The sequence below is a fragment of the Nematolebias whitei genome, chromosome 15 (assembly GCF_014905685.2).
Source record: "Nematolebias whitei isolate Nwh7 chromosome 15, NemWhi1, whole genome shotgun sequence".
Taxonomy (NCBI): domain Eukaryota; kingdom Metazoa; phylum Chordata; class Actinopteri; order Cyprinodontiformes; family Rivulidae; genus Nematolebias; species Nematolebias whitei.
In genome coordinates this window covers 12,143,025-12,147,268 of record NC_056512.1, presented here as the reverse complement: position 1 = coordinate 12,147,268, position 4,244 = coordinate 12,143,025, and positions in this window count along the sequence as shown.

Below are 4,244 nucleotides of genomic sequence, written 5' to 3'. Positions count from 1 at the left end.
ATATATGAATGAATAAAGATGATTGAGAGCAATCATGAACGCTCATTAATTCACACTTTTCCAAATTTAAATTGAAGCCTGATGCTTTGGAGAATGCTTCTTCTGTTTGGATAGCCAGTGGAATCTGAATTTTATATTTTAAAAACAAAGTTTGTCTGTTAGGTGACTTATAATAATATTCTGATTCATAATTTGCAAACCAGAGGGCAGCACGGTGGCGCAACTGGTAGAGCTGCTGCCTCTCAGCGAGCAGGTCCTTGGTTCAAACCCTGGTCCAGGGGCCTTCTGGGTGGAGTTTGCATGTTCTCTCCGTGCGTGCGTGGGTTTTCTCCGGGTACTCCGGTTTCCTCCCACAGACCAAAAACATGCATGTTAGGCTGATTGGTAAATCTAAATTGTCCCTAGGTGTGAGTGAGAGAGTGAATGGTTGTTTGTCTCGTTTGTCTCTATGTGGCCCTGTGATGGACTTGCGACCCGTCCAGGGTGTACCCCGCCCCTCGCACAGTGATTGCTGGACATGGGCGCCAGCGACCCCCGTGACTCAAAATGGAATAAGCGGGTAAAGATAATGGATGGATGGATGGATAATTTGCAAACCATGAAGATTGGATATCCTGATGCATGCTCAATAATCCAGGTAGACTGGAGTTTCTTATAGAGATAGCTAGCTCAGTAATGGTGATGAACAGGAGAGGCAGATTAGGCAAAGATAGAGTATTTACTCTATCTTTGCCTAATCCCTCTTTTTATTGTAAATCTGGGACTTGTTCCTTCTGCTAAGGAAACACAACTGTTAACATCTGTATGCAACATTTTTGATTATGTTTAAGAACTTCTTTCAAATGCCCAAATGTCTGAATGTTCCAAAAATGAAAGGATGCTCCACCAAAGCAAAGGCTTTCTGAAAATCCAGAAATAAGATGACACCTTCATTGGGAATTAAGTGGGCAAATTCAGTTAGATCTAGAACCAGACAAATGTTGTCATGAATTGATCTACCTTTCAGAAAACCAGTCTGAGTTGAGCTAATTATATCAGATAAACCTTCTTTATGTGGATGGAGCTGCAAAAACTGTAGTAAATATTTTATAATCTGTGTTAAGAAGTGTGATGGGTTTTAAATTGTTCAAGTTTCATTAATCTTTTCCTGGTTTTGGTATCAGTATGATGACACCTTGTTTCATTGTTGTCATTAATTCTTTCTGATTAATACATTCCATAACTGCATCAAACAACAGCATTTTTGTCTTTCCAAAATAATTTCTAAAAGTTTACAGTTATATGATCCAGGAGCTTTCTCTGATGCTACTTTTTTAATAATACAGTCAAATCTTCAATTTGGAAATCCTCTTCACAAATGGACCTAAATGTCTCATCAATGTTAGAGAGAATATTTCTAATTTTTATAAAAAAGGATTCTGAATCTTGATATGAATATGAGGATGTAAACAGATTACTGTAAAAATCCTTAACCTCTTTGGGTATTTGTTTTATTTCTGTAAATTCCTCACCGTTAATTATGAGGTTGTTAAATGTATTTTTCACCTGTCTTTATTTATCAAAACTAAAAAATATTAAGTATTTTTCTCACCCTCTTCCACTCACCTGGCTCTTGACCGTATGTACACTTCGTGAGCATTATTTTGGTAATGTTCATCCAGTTTGGACTTTAAATGTGAAGATTTATTTAATACCCAGATATTTAGTAACTGAAAGAAGCAACTCCAAGACCAGCGAATAATTAAAGAGTGTTTCTTTCCATCTTTACCCATTTTGTTCCATTTTGGGTCACGGGGGTCGCTGGTGCCCATGTCCAGCAATCACTGTGCGAGGGGCGGGGTACACCCTGGACGGGTCGCAAGTCCATCACAGAGCCACATAGAGACAATCGAGACAAACAACCATTCACTCTCTCACTCACACCTAGGGACAATTTTAGAGTTCAGTGTTTATTTACAATGTGAAAATAATAACAGCTGGCTGCAACCCGGTGGGAGGGACTGGAACATGTAGAGGGGAAGAATTTCTTACAGGGGTGAGGGTCCAATGATTCCAGTTGTTGTAACGAGGAGGTCCCAGAGAGGTTGCATAGATCGGTGGGCAGGTGGTGGAAGGTGAGGAACGACTGGAGAAAAGCACTAGGAGGCTCACAATGAAAACAAGGATGTCCCGGGCACAGGACATCCTTGTCCTGATGCATGCTCAATAATCCAGGTAGATTGGACATGAGTAGAAGCTGAAATACAGAAACAAGGTTTTAGTTTTTACAAAACTCAAGGAGTATAAATGTGGACAGGAAAACAACTACCCGTAGGCAAACAATGCATCAGCATCAGAGTGAAGTCATCAACTACAATGCAATGGACCAGTTTTTCTGCATCATTTTTAGACAAGATGTTTCTAATTTTAGTGATATTACGCAGGCGGAGGAAAGCGGTTCTGGTACCATTTTAAGTATGGTGGTTAAAAGACACGTCCTGATCAAAAATAACACCAAGGTTTTTAACTTTAGAACTGGAGACCAATTAAATGCCATCCAGAGAAAGTGAAATACTGCAACATTTACTCCTAAGATGCTCAGGTTCAAAAACCACAATCTCTGTCTTGTCTGAGTTTAAAAGCAGAAAATCAAGGATCATCCAAGATTTTTGTCTTTAAGACATGCTTGTAGTCTAAATAAATGATTGTATTCATCGGGTTTCATGGACAAATATAATGGAGTATCATCAGCATAACAATGAAAATTTATCCCATGCTGTTTAATATCTTCACCTAATGGAAGCATACATAAAGTAAAGAGTACTGGTCCAAGCACTGAACCCTGAGGAACTCTATAAGCAACTTTGGTATATGAATTTGATTCATTATTTTTATTTACAAACTGTAATCTATCAAATAAATATGATTTAAAACATTTTAGATGTAATGTTAGCATGGTTAGTTCAATTTATACCCACTAGTAACTGAGGGGTTCAATGTCTCACCCCAACTAGAAATTAGTGATTTTGTTAGTTTATTTCTGTTTGTTATCTCAATTTTCTGTTCACTAAGTTTAAGGTTGGAACCTTTAGTTTTTTGTCTAGTTTTAAAGTGTCAGAAGTTGTCTTTATCTTTTAACGTGTTCTTGTAGTTTCTTAATAAACCAATGTTTTAATTAAGCAAGGCTGATAATGTTGAGGCGTCCCATAGTTATCAAGGTCACAATCACAAAGCCCACAGTTGACCAGGCATAAGACAAGATCTACATTGGGATTCAGTTTGGAGACTTGATTTCTCTGAAAATCTTATCAATAGTAACTACATTAATGGTTTTCAAGCCCTCACACTGGATTTGGTCAACTTTTGAGTCCAGTTTAAAGGAGTACATGTTGAAAATAGTCTGAATGTCAATGTTGCAATGCTACTGTTCCAGATCTAGATGATAAAGAGTTACATCACTTATGTGGACTATTGCATCTTTTGGAACAACTATCCAGAGCGTATAAGCTGGAAGGTCCAGATGTGTTTAAAGATTGTGGCGATCATAGGTCACATTTGTACTTGTTGCAGGTGTATTCACTAACCAATAGCTACGCACCACCTCTGCGTGAATAATGGTGCAGTGGAGTTAAAGTATTGGGGCATTTTGAGTCTTTGGTCATTTCTTTGAGACCACATGTACCAGTTTGTATATACCACTTGTGTCATCCCAGAGGAATGGCTTACTGGGACAAAGATAGTAAAGTTTGTGTGTACAGTAATGTTCTGGATCATGTCCAGAGAGATTAGTTATGGAGGGATTCTACCTACAGCGAGGGTGACTCTACTTCTTGGGTCAGGCCAGACATGAGCACGGTTAGAAACTGTGTGTAGACATGATCTATCTGGACAATCGTCACAAGGGAGTTCAGAGCAGGTGTTGTTTTGTGCAGTATCTCACTGTGATGGTTTAGTATCAACACAGTATTTCTGGTATCTAAAAAAGTTAAATCTGGTCCTCTGGACATTCAAGAAACAAAACAAAGCAAAACAACAACAACAACAAAAATGTAGAAATGTTTTGTCTTTCATCCGAAAAACTTCTTCAGTCTGAGGTGCTGGATTCAGCTCCGTCTTATAAATAGCACATTCTCAGAGTGGATCTGTCAGGATTTGGTGGACAGGAACGAACCCAGTTGTGCAGACAGGACTCAACTCGGCAGATTAGAAAACTAAATACTTTAATGACGAAATAAAAGGTAACAAATCAATAAGCTGACGTGGCA